At 48.8% G+C, this 15,994-nt stretch overlaps 1 long non-coding RNA gene across 1 annotated transcript in view; it reads right to left on the minus strand.

Moving 5' to 3' along the window:
• Positions 1 to 1,616: 1,616 nt before the first annotated feature.
• Positions 1,617 to 15,994, minus strand: part of LOC124228129 (uncharacterized) — a 29,117-nt gene continuing 14,739 nt past the window's right edge. Inside the window, exon 3 of the long non-coding RNA XR_006885642.1 lies at positions 1,617 to 4,091. This is a non-coding gene — a long non-coding RNA (uncharacterized LOC124228129). The remainder of the gene's footprint in view (positions 4,092 to 15,994) is intronic.

Here is a 15,994-nt window from a genome sequence, read left to right on the forward strand (position 1 = left end):
TTCATAAACTCAATGACCTGGGAAGTATTCATTTAAGAAAAATGGCTGAAGCTCAGTTAAAGGGAAAAAAACAGCGAGCCATGTGACAATTTCACTTGCCTTCTTCCCATCCTCCCTCTCCAGGTCCACGGCGGGCTTGGAAGCCAACAGCCCTAAATCACAGTGAAAGCAGCAGCCCACCACCCACTGGAGGGGGGCGGAGTGGGGCTGAAGCCCCTCCGAAGGCCCTGTCTCTGAGAACTGTCACTATTTGGCCCATGGGGGAGTTCACTGGAAAACTCCATTTGCAGGCCTGGCCTGTATTTGACCTGACTCAGAGCTCACCAGTGGCAAGACTTCTTCCCGGGGCATTTGCAGGAAACCTTCGGTGACAATTGCTCAACACGATAGCTGCCTGAGGTGATGGCAACATCTGGGGAAAACAGAGAGCTGAATACATCACTTAAAAGGAAAAGCAGCGGGATAAGAGGTTCATAGATGGCTTTGAAAAGTTCTGACCTACTCTCGGGAATCTAGAAGACCACACACCCCCACCGGGCTGTGCTCACGCCCAGGAAAGACCCTAAGGCCTAGAGGCCCTGAGCACTCACCTCTGGCTGACCTTGAGGTCTTATGCAAGCAGGAAGTGAAGGCTAAGGCGGAGTCGTAACCTGTGTGAAAGGGGGTTGAAGGTGCGCCCAACATGCACAGACAGCCCTTCAGCATCGTCGGGGAGATTTACTGGACTCGGGCATTTCAGGAAATAACTAAGCTGAATTATTAGCTGACAACGAAGCTAACCAAGCAGAGACTTCAGAGGCCACAAATGACAAAGAATAGATCATCACAAGAGCCAGGCCAGCCCCTGGGTGTCAGGGACTGCTTTCCTCTTTCCCAATATCATCTGATTCTCAATCTGCATTCAATTAACCCCAAATGTCTCAAAGTGTGTTTTTACAATCAGTGTGTTCAAGTTAAGACCTAAGGGCCACACATTACAGTGGATTGAGATGTCCCTAAAACCTGTTAATCTGTCACAGTTCGCCCTTCCTCTTTTCCCCCTAAACTGGACCGGGCTCATTGCATCCTCACAATGCCGGGCCACGTTCTAGGACTTCACAGGCACTGGGAGATTTCATCTTCATGACAAACCCATGAGGCAGGCACTATTATACGGTATTCCCCTGAGCCAGCCTCATCTGGGCAAGGGCAGAGCCACTCTTCACCACGTACGTCATAGGCTGTACCTCAGCTAACCCTCACATGGCCGTCTGTGCAATAAGTGTTGTCCTTTCCACTTGACAGGTGAATAAACTGAGGCACAGAGAGGGGTCTGTTAAGCCCTCAGTACATGTTAGCTGGCTCTGCATCCGCCGCAGTAGCATCAACGCCAGTCATCGCAATTTCTTCTTCTCCCATGATGCTCAGCAAATGACAAAGCTCAGGATAGAAACTCAGGTCCCCTCTGGTGCGAATTGTGCCACACACCCCCCCTTTGGAAGGCACAAATGGCCACCTTTGGTGGTGTTCTAATTAATGTTCTCCACCCTTTATTCAACACAGAGGGAATAAATCTGATTCTCTGCCTTCCAGAAGCCCATGGTGTGCCTGGGAAGACAGGGAAATACTCACAGATGCCTCGAATGCAAGGCAGGTGTTGAAAAGTCTAACATGTAGCAGTTTGTCAGTAGATACTTGAAAGATGGGAAGATGAGTAACAATAACTGAGGAGGCAGACGTTATTTGTGGATGGAAATATAGGAGAACATAGTGGAAGAGATGACATCTGCCAGGTCCGCGGATGGTAGGCACACGAAGTGAAACACAATAAATGTGTGTATTACTAAGTAAACAGAATAGAGAACGCTGTGTTCTGGACCTGGGGGCCTGTCATTTCACATTTAGCCACCAGAGGGCAGTATAAGATGTGTTGGTATTTAAGAGAAGTAAGGTGGTTTTGGTTTTGGTTTTGGTTTTTTCTTTCCCAGGCCCAGTTGTCAGGAAGGTGTTAGTTTCCAGCTTCTGGGGACTTGGCTAATTCTGAGCAATGCTAATGCCCCTGCACATAACAGGGTCTTGGCTGAAATGGGAGGCTGTAACATTTGTACGGAGGGATGACGAACAGTTTTTCCAGGTTTGAACACATCTCTCTCCCTTCCCCCTGTGCTTCCAGCAAGAGGGTCCGGACCCAGGCAAGCAACCTGTTTCCTCCTCCAAGATTCCTTCCTCTAATCCTTTTCTCCTCTGGACGAGCTCCTACTCATTTGCCAGGACTACTTTCCCTATGAGTCCCCTGACCAGAGAAGCTTAGTGGTTCCATTAATATTTATTAGATTGGATTGTAAGTATTTGAGTTATTTTAATTGATTTTTTAACAGTCAGAAAATTACTCAGTTCCTAGTGCGTCTCAAGTGCATCTGGTAAAAGACCAGAGGTCTTGCATCTGCCTGTGCCCTGTGCCCATTGGGGAAGCCAACGTCCACTCTCTGCTGGCTGGTGCTGGGCCGACAGTTTCCTTGTCTCCCCACAGCATGGGAACTGCTCCAGGTGGGGACACATCCCAGACCTCTCTGTATCCTCGGTGCTGAGCAAAGTGCCTGGCGCATGGTCAGGGCCCAAAAGCACGTTTGCTGGATGAAGAACAAGTGAATGAATGGAATCGCTCTTCTCCCTCTGTGACCATGGCTCCAGCCATCAGGCCACACTATCCTACCTTTGAGGCTTACAGATGCTGGAAGGACCAGCACCATAGCCAAGGGGCCAGCGTCAGTCAAATATACCCCATCGGATCATGGTCCTCCTCTGCTTACAGCTTGCATAGCTTCCTAAAGCACTTAAAAGGAAATTCTAACCCCACGCTGTGACCTCTGAGGCCCTGCACGATCATCTCAGCCTCCTCTCCCTCCTCCTCTCCTACCACACTCCCGCCTGCCATGCTCCAACTACACAGCCTCTGGCCACACACACCTGTCCCGCCCCCTTCCATGGGGCCTGGCACACGCAGGCTCCTCTCCCTGGAATGCCCCTCCTCCTGATCATCAGGTGCCTGGCTCCATTTTGATATTCAGATCTCAGCTTCAATGTCACTTCTCTAAGAAGCCTTAACCGTCATCTCACTTAAAATAGACGCCCATCACTCTTGATCACATGAGCCCATTTTAATGCTCTGGAGAGTGCTCCCTTGGGTTTCTAGGTGTTGATTTGTTTATTGTCTGATGCCCTAACTAGACAACAAGATCCAGGAGATTGGGTGTGTTCCCAGTGCCCGGCATGGAGCCCCAGTGTGCTGAGTGAACGCTTCTAGGACGGAGCCTGAGGCTCTGCCATCCCAGCCTGCACCCGGCTGACTCTAGTCCCTGCCTTTCAGCCACGATGAGGTGAGTCTCAGGAGAAGGAAGGCCAAGGTTCAAGAAGAAGTGAGGCTGGGGGAAAATGCGCCAAGCTGGAATTTAAAACCAGCAAAGGCACCACTTAAGCTTTCAGAGTTCTCCAATTTCTCCAGGTGATCAAGAAGCAGAAACTAATAGCGAGGGCATGGTGCTAGAGGGCGGGATGTGAACCCCAGCTCCCTGCTTACTAGAGACACCCTTGGACAAATTACTTCACTGCCCTGTGCCTCAGTTTCCTCATCTGCAAAATGGAGATGATAATCATAACATCACCTCACAAGGTTTTGGTGACCTTAAATTACTTAATGCTTTTAACATCCTGCATACAGTAAGCAGCCCACACATGTCAGTTGTCATGTGAATACCTGCTCTGTCATATCAAGAGGGATATTTGTGTGTGTCTCCCTAGCAGAGCTGTCCACTCTGAGCAGGCAGGGATGGTGACTGTTCCCGCTTCTTCCTGGGGGACCCAGCACTTTCCACAGTGCATGGCACATCCTGTGATGATCACTGGGGTCTCTCTTGTCTCAGCTGAAAACCAAGAGGTCTTGGATTTTGGGGTCTGCTAATCCACCTGGAAGGTGCTCGGGTCCTCCTTGGACATTCTTCTGCTTCTTCTCCTTTTAATTCACTTAGCAAGCTGCTGGTTTGCAAGTTCCTTCATCTTCCAAAAGGAGCTGCTTCACAAGAGGGGGTTGGACCCATGCAGCAGGCGATGCGGCTCTGCAAAAAATTAGAACAGATGCCTTTCATTTCAGGCTATTTGTGCTCCCCACCCCACCCCTCTTGTGAACAGTGTCACTCCACCTCGAGGCCCCATGGAAAAGCTCTCGCCGAGAGGGATGTAATGCATATCCCACAGAACGGCCAATATTGCAGCTGATTTCCAAGCAAAATTGCCTCTATCCATCAAAGCCGCCTGGAGCTAGACATGAATTCATGGAGAAGACCCCAAGCCAGCTTCTCCCGAGGGGCTTCTCAGAGGCGGTGAAGAGAAAGCCCATCGCTGGAACAAAATAAAAGGCGAGAAACAGAGAGGAACAGAAGAACCACCCGGATCAATGGATACCCCCACCCCCCATAGGCCCTCACCACCTCCTGTGGATCCCGGGCCAGATAGGGTCTTGGAGTCCAGGCACATGAGTTTCCCAGCCACCTCCTCCTGCGTGGGAAATGGGAGCAGGGAGCCAGTCGGGGTTTGGAAGGCCGGGCGACCACAGCTGCATGGTGACTGCCCCTAGAGCCAGACTCGCTGCAGGAGCCCCATCCAGGCCGGTCTGCCCCCCCCCCTCTCCTCCGTGGATTCCAAGGCTGCCAGAGATGGGCAAAGAAGACACCCCTCCAGGGAGGTTAACAATGAAGAACACGGCCACCAAACACGTTCCTACAGAGCACATTCAGGCATGTCCTCTGGGGTGACAGGAGATCCCACAGTTACTCCAAAACCAGGAGACGGCTGGGAGCAGGACCTGAGCTTCCCTCCCTCCAGGGATGTTGTGACCTTCGTGAGCACTGAAGACAGGCGACAAGGAGCTAACCTCATGCAACTTCACAGCCACTTACCTTCACATTTACAAATGACCAAACGGAGGCTCAGAGAGGCCGAGAAAGGTGCCCAAAGTCACAGGGCAGGAGGTGAGGGGTAGCATTAGAACCCAGGTCCTCCAGAACCTGCCCACTCTGATGCTCTGCCTCCTCTCTCTGAGCCTCGACTCCTCGTCTGGACAATGGGAAGAACGTCGCCCTGTCATGGGGTTTGCGAGGATGGTGTGGTTAACATACGGAAAGCATCTAGCTGCTGACACAAGGTCTCACACAGTGTGAGATGAGAAAAGGGGTTGACTTTCCTGCTCTCGTCAGGCCACTCAGCGGCAGCCTAGTACAGATGCTTCTGTTTTGTGCCAGCCCTTCCTCAGCCCTGCCCCCACGTCCCTGGGAGACGACACTCCCTCCTTCATCTCTATTCCTGCTGCCTGACTCAGGGCTCAGACACAATGGGCACATAACTAGTGTTCCTGGGACTGAACTGAATTCGCTGGACCTACCATGGATGGGGAAGATGGTGAGACCAAACTCCCCTTTGCTGAGGCTTATAATAAGCAATAAACCCCGAGTCTCCTTAAGCCCCGCAGAAAAATAAAAAGATGAAGCCAAGAAAGATCCTGCTCCCCAAAGCAATCCATGTGTTCTAGCACTCGACTTGTTCAGGTAGCCTGGCCACAGCGCAACACACATCTTCTTTCCTTCCTCTAGCAGAGAGCACAGCAATTTGGGGCTTGGCTGGAATCAGGGGCCTCTCCACTTAACGTGGTTGTTTGGATGGAAAATTTGGAACAGAGCTGCAAGCCTTTGTAGGCCACCTCTTAAGCAAGGTGAGCATCTCAGTGATCAATGACATCCAGAGGTGAACATCCCTAATTGGTAGCCGATGAAAGCCAAGTGCTTCCTGTGGTCGACCACTCAGCAAAATGCCTGGAAGACATGGAGTGGTGCTCACGGTTCACCTGTGCACAACCTTAGGGGCTCCTCATGTTATTGAAGGCGGTGGGCTAAGCGCTGTGGGGAACCAGGAGGCTGTGATACAGCTGGAAGGATGCGCACCCAGAGCCGGGAGCCTGGGTGCAAATTCTAGCCCTGCCACCTTGCACTCGCATGGCCTTGGGCAAGTCGCTCCAACCCTCACAGCCAGTTTGCTCTCTGACAAAGTGAGTTGAGAGGATTCAGGGAGTGGCAGTCACACATTCCATGTCATATGGACCCACTGGAACAGACCATGGTCAAATGATACCTGTTCCCTGTTCTACAGATCCATCGCATTCCAGAGGCAGCAGAGGAAACCAAGGGGGTTTACTGGGGCTGTTTTATAGATATGAGCATTCCACCAAGGATTTATGGAGAAAAAGGGGAACCTCTGCTATACAGGATGTTGGTCTCCTAGTCTGCTTTCTCTGACCACTTGTCAGTTGCCTTCTGGTTCAGGTTAGCCACACCCGGCTCAGGTTAAACATACCTGCTCAACTTAAGGGAGCCCATTCTCTTAGAAATACTTAAGTCAAAAAAATAATAATAATAATAAATCATTAAGAATAACAGAACACACAGAGAAATGAACCATATACGGTTTGTAAGACAGTTAACATAGAGAGAGGGAGTTTTCAGAAGTGTATAAGCAACATTTTGCAATAATGGAGAATGTGTGTGGGATTCACGCCAGCCCCTTCTCCCTAGGGAATGGTCCAAGCCCCAGCTGAGCATGCCCATGGGAAAGCTTTCTTCCCAGCTCCTTTTCTCATGCAGCATGACCAGATGGAAGGTTCTTTAAGGGATCGAGACTTCCCTAGGACAGCACCATGGTGAGGCAGCTACGGGTACCGGAAATGGTATGAGTGTTAGACCCCTGGACCAGGGTTGAAATCCAGATCATGTCATGTGAGGCTGTTTGGTTCAACTTGAGCCAGCGTTATCTCCTCTAGAAAATGGACATAACCATACCTCGCTCAGGGGGCTGTAGAGAGAATTCAAGGTAATACACCTAAAGCGCTCAACACATCGACGGTCCCAGGATATGGGAACTATTCTCATATTCCGTTAGTGGAGACGCTTTCCACGGACGGAGGCGGCTTAGCTTTGCAGAGTCAGAAATCTGATTTTGTCAGCCCCTGGAGAATTTACACCACATACCCTGAAACTGAAACATAAATCAAGACACCAATTTATTCATTTACATTGAGAAATCACTGCCATGGTGAATTAGTTTCCTATTGCTGCTCTAACAAATCACCACAAATTCAGTGGCTTGAAACAACACAGATTTATTATCTTACAGTTCAGTGGGCCAGAGTCTGGCATGAGTCTCACTGGGCTAAAATCGCGCTGTCACCAGCTGAGTTCCTTTTGGAGGCGCTAGGAGAGTCTGTTTCCTTGCCTTTTAGAGCTCTGAGAGGCTGCTTCATCCCTTGGCTTGTGGCCCTCTGCCTCCATCTTCACAGCAGCAACACTGGGTTGACTCCTTCTCCCACCCTGTCACTCTGACCTCACTCTCCTTCTGCCCTCCTCTTCCACTTTTAACGACACTTGTGATGACATTGAACCCACCCAGATAATCCAGGGTAATCTCCCTATTTTCAGGTCAGCTAATTAGCAACCTTAATACCATTTACAACCTTCATTTGCCTTTACCATGTCCCATATTCACAGGTCCTAGGAATTAGGACATGGACATCTTTGGGGAACCATTATTCTGTCTATCACACATGAGAACAAGAATACGTGAGTCCGTATAAACAGTATGCTATTTCCCTGTAGGCACCTACTCAATAGGCTTGGTGAGCATGGAACTGAAATCACAAGGGCGTCAGGCTTACACAATCCCAGGCAGCCACCTCCACCATGGGCACAACTTGACCGATGGACCCAGATGACAGTATAACTCCTTCCCCGATGACAGTTGGGCTGGTCCTGGCAAAATTTACTTCTGTGACTCCCTTTTCCATTCCTCCAAGGCTGAGCAACCACCAGTGACATCAGCAGCCAAGGCTACCTCCTGATGGACATGCTTTTTCTTTAGAGGATAATTCTAAAGTCTTAGGTGGCCCGGGTGTGTTCATACTTCAATGGCTGCATTTTGCATCTCTTTTGTGATCCATGATGTATAGGATTTAAAGCTGTATTCTCAAAGTGTAAACTCATTTCCAAGTTCTTAGAGAGTATCTCGCTATGTCCCCAAGTGCTCACAATATGGACTCAATGCTGCGGGTACTCATGAGAGCCTTCTTTGTGTCAATGCAGCGACACAGTAGAGGGTGAATCAGATACAGCCCAACCCTCAAAGAGCTCACCCTGTTTTGAGTTAGATAAGGCCTGCGCAATGCTCATGATACATCCAGAGACGTCACATGCCAAGACCTTCAAAGGGGAGAGATGTCCATAAGCCAGGAGGAGCAGGGAAGAGGACCCAGGGCTGTGACAAAGCCATTTCAACACTAATTCAATCATTTGACTGTGCAAGGCTTTGTACTGTGACCCATTTTTATCATGCTCAGACTTTGGCAATTTTCCCTTAATGTTGAATACTAACCCAAAGGAAGAGAACAAGTAATTTGTTCTTCTGCTCATACAATAGGTATGAAACCATATGCTACGTTTTTCAGTTGCCAAGATGCTTCATTGTGTTCCTCATGTTATGCATAATGATGAGCATCTATTGTGTTTTTTTAGGATCACTAGGTAGGTGTTATCTTTTCTTAGGTACCAACAACAGCTGACATTTACTGGGTGCTTCCTTCTTACCAGGCGCTGTGCCCAGCATCTTCCATGTGTCCCATCACTCAATCCTCACAATAACACCAGGAGGTAGGTCCTACCATTGTCTTGATTTTGCAGACAAGGTAACTGCAGCCCAGGGAGGTTACCATTGCAGAGATCACACTGCTGGACCACACCACTGGCAGAGTCCAATTTGAACCCACTAGTCTACCATCAAAACCTATGAGCTTAAGGTCTTTGTTGCTTCCATGCATCGTTTACCCTTAAACAAGGGGTCTTAGGGACCAAAGAGAAACTGTAATATAAAAAAGACTCACTAGAAAGGATGGCTACTGGGAGGAAGTGGCTGAAAGAATAGTGGGATCTTGGCAGGAGATTTGCTTTGCAAGCGGAAGTGACAGTAATCACAATCTTTTTAAAAATCGTGGTAAAATACACATAACATAAAGTTTACCATCTTAACCATTTTTAAGTTTGCAATTCAGTGGTATTGAGTACGTTCACATTGTTGTGCAACCATGACCACCACCCATCCCCAGAATTCTTTTTGTCTTGCAAAACTGAAACTTATTCCCCATTAAACAGTAACTTCCTGTTCCTACCTCCCTACAGCCCCTGGCAACCTCCATTCTACTTTCTGTCTCTGTGAATTTGATGACCCTATGTACCTCACATGAGTGGAATCATACAGTGTTTGTCTTTTTGTCACTGGCTTATTTCACTTAGCATAACATCCTCAAGTTTCATCCATATTGTAGCATGTGTCAGAGTTTCCTTCCTTACTAAGACTGAATATCCATTGTATGCGCATACCTCATTTTGTTTATCTATTCATCTACAAGCTTCTGTTTGGATCAAGTTTGCAACTGTCCCATTGACCAAAAAAACTGCAATAGGCAGAATTCTAAGATGAGCCCCAGAGAGTTATCCCGTTGCATAATCCCCTACTCTTGGATACAGGTGGGACCTGTGACTTGCTTCTGGTCAGTAGAATATGGCATAGGTGACGGGAAAGTCACTCTCATGAGTGCACTTTGCAAGACTCTGTCTTAGCAGACTGGAAGGAGAGGTCCTCCTTCTGGCTTTCAAGAAGTGAGCTGTCACGCTGTAAGAGGGCTACATGGCAAGGGACCATGAGTGACATCTAGGAGCTAAGAGTGGCCCCCAGCTGATAGCCAGCAAGAAAACAGGGACCTTAGTCCAAAACTGCAAGGAACTAAATTCTGCCAATGACCTTGGGAGCTTGGAAGAGCAATCTGAATACATAAAGGAAGACATCCTGGCCAAACCTTGATTGCAGCCTTGTGAGTCCCTAAGTACAGGAGCCATCAAAGCTGTGCCCAGATTTCTGACCTACCCAACTCAGATCATAAATGTATGTTGTTCTAGGCTGCTAAGGTTGGAGTGACTCGCTATGTAACATAGGAATCTAACACAGCACACCACACAGCCAATCCCAGGGTCAGCACGGGAGAGCATTACCAAAGGATGGGAAGCAGAGAGAGGCATGAACAATTGGGGCTATTAACGTACTCAAGCCATCACATTCTCCACCAGTGGGGGTTGAGGAAGGTTGGGCCAATGTTGGCAGCACTTTGTCAAAGTAACGTTGCTCTGTCATGATTGCATGCTCTACAAACTCCAATCAGCCTTTCTTTTTCTTATTTTTCAGAGGCCATTCATAATCTCCCTATGCTGGCAACTGCAGATTCAAAAAAGGAGTCAGCTTAGAAATGAGGTCACCGTACTGGGTAAGAGCAAAAATTCTAGAGCCAAATATCACGGGTTCAAGTCCTAGCTCTAATACTTATCAGCTGTGTAGCCCTGGACAAGTTACTTAACTTCCCTGTGCCTTAATGACAGCAATGAAAAAGAGATAACATTACCATCTTAGGGTTGTTGTGGAAATGATATAAGTTAAAATGTATACATAAAACACTTAGAACAGTGCCTGGTACCTTGTAAAGCCTACATGTGTTTGCCACATTATTATTACTGTTTCCAAATGGTTAATCAATGCAAAGATTACAGTCTTTCCAACAGAATATTCAGGTAAGGAGAAACCCTAGTCCCTGAGACTATGGATAAACACACATTTTCCTTATGTACTTCAAAACTCTTATAAATACAGGACATATAGAAAAAGGCACAACTAAAATACTTGCTATAAAACATACAACCAATAAAATGTCATATAGAGCAGAACAAGAAATAAACAAGAAACATCATTTTTACAGTAACGTAATCCTCATATAATAAACCTCTTTTATTGAGATTTCTTCTTCCTTTTGGAACTTAACATGGGGACTTACTAACTAATTCTAGTTCTTGCTTTTTTATTTCCAAGGAATGTATTCCTTGAAGCATAGGTTTTATAATGCTTGCAACAGGGTGTATAATAATGTCAGCTTTACAAGTCAAGGTGGGAATCCTGGATTTTCCCTTGTAATGAGAAGCAGCAGCCAGGCTCTGGAAGGATGAGCAGGGCCATTGGTGGCAGGGGTCCTGGAGCCAAGTTCTGGCTCCACATCACCTACAGCTTGAGGGACCCTGGAGTCTTGGCCTGAGCTGCTTGGGCCTCAGTTTCCCTGGTAACACTAACAAGCCCTGCTTCACAAGGTAGAAATGTGGACCAGAGGAGAAAAATGATACAAAGGGGCTTTTTACACCATATTGGAAATTAAAGAGCATTGCGTCAGCCAGGGTCCCATCAGGAGACAGGAGCTCTACCAGCTACTTTAACAGGGAGAGTTGGTATAAAGAATCATTAACCAATATGGGAGAATTTGACGGAAAAAAGGGACACAGAAATCACAGGAGTAACAGATGCAGAAGCAGCGACAACCCCAGAGCTGGGGACAGAAGAAGAGGTTGGGATTATTAAAATTTAGCTCGGAGGAGGGAAGCCCCGTGGAGCTAGAATGCCAGACATCTGAGGGAGGGGTCCAGGTGGCTAGTGCTGGGGTCTTTCTTGGTTGGGGACACAATGAGGCTGAACCTGGGATGTGGGACACCTGCCACTGGAACCACTGTGACTCCTGGAGTCAAATGTAGTGACTACTGGGGAGAAGCTGCTGAGGTCATGCTCGGAAGCAGGTACAGACCAGCCCTCCTTCCTCCTGTATCTTCACAGACACCCTCTGGCACCTCTCCTGAAGAACCTGACATGGAGCCAGTGGGTGGAATAGAAACATGGTTTTCAGACTCCCAGCCCTGGAACCTCAAGCAGATTATGAAAGGATGTGTTTAGAGCTGAGAGTCAATAAGCTAACATCCATCACACGTAGGTAGAGAAAAGGGCCTGAAGCCTGCAGTCAGGGTCACCCATCTCTCGGTACTGTGAGAGCCCCTTCAGCTCCCAGGGCCACAAGTTCATCTGTAAAATTGGACCACTAGATTTAGGCACTAGACACGACGATTCATCTCTAACACTGGAGTTTCTGAGCTTGTGACCCTGGTAAAGACTTCAACGGGCTTCCTCTTCTGGAAGGGGGCCTTTCCCTGGTTTATTTTCCTTTGAGAGAGAGAGAAAGACAGACAGACACACAAATAGGTTTCCTGGAGGCTGAGCTTGGATTGAAGGAATCCACAGGCTCCTTGCATCTCAGGGTCAATGACGGATCCCATGATTTCCAGGTGCTGGGGTCCCAGGTGGGGCCCAGCCAGCCTGTGGATAGTTTCTCAGTGCTGTGCGTACCTGCCAGGCAGCATCAGGGGCTGACACTGAAGACCACCCTTTCTCGCGGCTGGACACCTGCGCGCACGTGCAGAGCTGGCCCACACTGCCTCTGACCGGTCTCTCACCACCATCTCTCGCTCACCACCACCCCGCCCACCAACCTCCCGCCTCTTCCTCAAGCTCACCAAGCTCTCGCCCACCTTGGACCCTTGCCGCAAACCTCCTTCCACCTATCTGGAATGCCCTTCCGCAGGTCTCTGCACACCTGGCTTGTGATTCAGCTCTCGGCTCAGTTCTTTCCTTCTCCCAAAGAAACCCAGCACTGCCTTCCATCCTTCTCTCTCAGATACTCTCTGACAGTTGACCTTGCTTCATCTCCTTCACAGTATATATCACTGTTTTTAACTTGTCTATTTACTTTCTATTTTCCCATGTAGAATGAAGATGCCGAGGGCAGCAACCTTTCCCGTCCTGTTCACAGCTGCATCCCACACCCAGCACAGACCGTCCCATAACAGGTGCTCAAGAAAGATTTGTTGAATGAATACATAAATAAATAAAATATTTTAAACTCCTTGAAGGTGGGCTCTGCAGCCTGGCCTTCAAATACCTGAGAGCATTTAGCAAGACACTGAGTACATGCATGGCACTTAATAAATTCCTCATTGAGGTATTCCTCCCAGCAGCTCTCCCCTGGGACCCCAGTGGATGTCTTCACAGCATCAGATCAACCATTCACTTGGGGGTTGAGGTGGAGCAATGACCTAATCTCAGGTCAGAGAAGACCCTTGACCTCTGATCCAGTGGTTCTCACACCCGAGCTCAGTCAGTCACCTGCAGAGTTTGTTAGAAATTGCTGGGCCTCGCTCCCTCCTATCCAGTAGGTCTAGGGTGGGGCCTGAGAATCTGCAATTCTCAACAAGTCGCTAGGGAGGCCAATGCTGCTGGTCCCACCGCACTCGGAGACCACTATTTTAAAACTCAGTGTGTAATTACAGGGCCAGCCAACACTGAGAAACACTGCTGTGATCCCTACCTCACACAACCATTGTGAGGACCAAATGCAATTATAAGGAACGTGCTCAGCACCAAGCCTGGAACACAGTTGGCGTCTAACAGTGTATCTGCTTTCCTTGCACCATTCCCTCTCACCCGGGAAACCTGACCAGCCGCCCAGTGGCCGCTCTGCCTCCTCTCTCCTCCACACAGTCGATTCCCCCACACCACTTCCAGAAACATCATCTTTAAGGAGAAATCCTGTATCACTGCTCTCTTCAAAACATTGCAAGACTTCCCTGATGCCCACAGAACTGAATCCAAACGGAAGCCGTGATCAAAAGGCTTTTCACAACTCACTCCAATCTGTCTATTTTTCTATCTCATCTCCTTCTGAATAACCCCCCCCCCCCCAAAAAACCAGCCTGAATTTTTTGGGAGGAACCTGTCGTGGTCGTACCTATTAGATACACAGAGTGCCGGGGTCATGCAGAAAGCGGGGTGGGAGCGGAGGCTGTGTGGTCAAGTGGCTGGGGTCCAAACTCTGGCTCTGCCACTGTCTAGCTGTGGGCCTGGGGCAGGTCCACTCACAGCTCTGTCCTCAGTTTCTTGCGTCTTGAAGGGAGGATCAGAGCAGTCCTTTCCTCAGTAGTTTGTTGACTGAAATAATCTATGAGAAGCACTTAGCAGAGCACCCAGTTCAGTGAGTACTCAGTGAAGTCCTACTGACAGTGAGTAGCTAGAAACGGGAAAGATGAAAACGCCACTTTTCCCATCTGCACAGCACAGGAGCCGACCGGCGTTGGTGCGGGGGGAGCGAGACACGACCCCTCAGAGTGGGTTACTGCCTTCGTCTTCCTCTTCACTCCCTATGTACCTCCATGCCAGGGTATAGTACACTTAGCATACTTTTCTTTCCAGATTGCTCTTCCCTACCAAACTGTGATCTCCCTCTGGACAGGGACTGTATCTTCTTCACCCCATGGAAGGAAAGAGGACCTGTCGTGGACCAGAGGGGGCTCCAGAGAGTAAAAAGCAAGAGAGTGGTTGTTATAGGGGGAAAAAAAACAAAAAGCCGTCTTCAGCAAGCCTGCTCTCCTGTCCCAAGGCTTGAGGGAGTGGACTTTTCCCTCTTGGCCTTGCCTCAAAGGGACCCCTGAAGACAAATGTCCTGTTTGGAGCCTCGACACCAGCTTGGCTCCCAGCCAGGGCCTCCCCCGCCTTCCCCTCTCAGTTCCCTCCACTGCATTGTTTATTTACACAACTCCCCTCCTACATTTTAGACTCTATTAAGAGCTACTAAGATAATGTCATCCGTCCTTGTAACTATGCGACGAATAAAAGTAAAACAAAAATCAGCACAAGAAAACAAGAAGGGTTGGGACATAATTCAATGTAAGGGAAAGCTTGCAAACAGCCAAAGCTTCTCAGTAGAAGAAAGGGCAGCTGTGGGAGGCAGCGAGCCCCTGCCTCAGAGGTTTACAAACAGGAGCTGCAACCACCTGTTGGGAAAGCAGGGCGACATCTCCTGCAGCGAAAGTAGGACATAGAATTCGTAGGTACTGGATGGCTTCTCTTGGTTCTTCCAAGAAAACTATCTGGGCACCAAGGTGATTAAATCCTGCTCTGCCATGCCAGGCCCTTCTGTCTGCACAGAGACGGACAGAGAAGCCTGGGAAGCAGACATCCCGAGTCAGAGGGTCCCCAGCCTTGCCACTCCAGGGTCACTGAGCATTGCCCTCCTTGAGCCCGGCTGACCCATCTTAGGATGCACTCCTAAGGCCAGTTCCACAGAAATGCCAGGTATGCAATCTCTTAATTGGATACTTGGCAGAGAATGAGGGCAATTCATTGCCCAAGCCTACATGGAGGTAGGCAAGGGAGAAAAGAGTCCTCGGCCAGAGCAGAGAATGCCAATTTCCAATTGGCAAGGTGGTGGACATTTCAGAGAGGATTACAGGGCAACTCTAACCAGCTGTCACAAGGGCCGAGTGTTGTTCTAACCAGGTGGCCCTGGGTGAACCCTGCTCTCCCGCCAGGCCAGTCTGCCCTGTCCCCTGAACGCGCAGTGCTTCCCTCTGCCTCCACCCCGTGTACACACTGCCTGCTCCACCAAGGTGACTCCACCCTGCTCACAGCCCACCCACATCCTCCCCAGCCTCCAAGGCCCACCTGAAGCCCACCTCCTTTCTGAAACCTACCCAGACCCCCAGACCACAGGGATCTCAGCAACTCCAGAAACACCGATTGGCTAGTGAAATAATAACCACAGCTGCCGTTTATTAAGCTCTTACTGTGTGCCAAGAACATGGTAAACACTTTACGTGTATTGTGCTAATTCTCAAAACAATCCTGCAAGGAAGGAAGGTGTCCCCCCTTTAAAGATGAGAAAACTGAGACTTTATACTATTTGCTAAGCTCATGCACGACAAAGCCAAGGCTTCCTCCAAATCCCATGTGATTTCCATGCAAAAATCTCATGGAATTCTTGTCCTTAGGGGCTTCCCTTGCCCTTGGGGAAGAGCCTGTGTTCCTCGAGATCAAGGGCGACATCTTATAATCTTCTGTGCCCCAAAGTACTTACCACAAGATATGAGCAAAACTCCTTCCAATGAATTTTCCCTTCTACCGGATCCATTCAAATTGGGTTTCTGTCACTTGCCACCAAAAGAATCCTGGAAAATAT

Source organism: Equus quagga, chromosome 16 (genome assembly GCF_021613505.1).
Source record: "Equus quagga isolate Etosha38 chromosome 16, UCLA_HA_Equagga_1.0, whole genome shotgun sequence".
Classification (NCBI taxonomy): Eukaryota; Metazoa; Chordata; class Mammalia; order Perissodactyla; family Equidae; genus Equus; species Equus quagga.